The sequence below is a fragment of the Alligator sinensis genome, unplaced genomic scaffold (genome assembly GCF_000455745.1).
Source record: "Alligator sinensis unplaced genomic scaffold, ASM45574v1 scaffold1517_1, whole genome shotgun sequence".
NCBI classification, from domain to species: Eukaryota; Metazoa; Chordata; order Crocodylia; family Alligatoridae; genus Alligator; species Alligator sinensis.
In genome coordinates this window covers 912,667-912,968 of record NW_005842459.1, presented here as the reverse complement: position 1 = coordinate 912,968, position 302 = coordinate 912,667, and positions in this window count along the sequence as shown.

Here is a 302-nt window from a genome sequence, read left to right as displayed (position 1 = left end):
TAGGCCACCCCTCCGCTGGCACCTGCGAGGCGGGGCTCACCCCCCAAGTGGACGCAGGGAGTGGGGAAGCCGCTTCTCACCCTGGGCTAGCCAGCCACTCCCTCCTGATGCAGTGTGGGGCTTGGGGAATTCAGTGCCATTCGACAGCCAGGAGTTTTCTGACGAGCCTCCTCCCACAAGGAGCACCACTGGCAGCCCCAATCTGCAGCCCCTAGCACAGCCCCTGCCCCCACACTCCACTCAGTGAGAGCAAAGACACCAGCCTCATACGAATGTCCTACCAAATGAACAAAATGATTTCA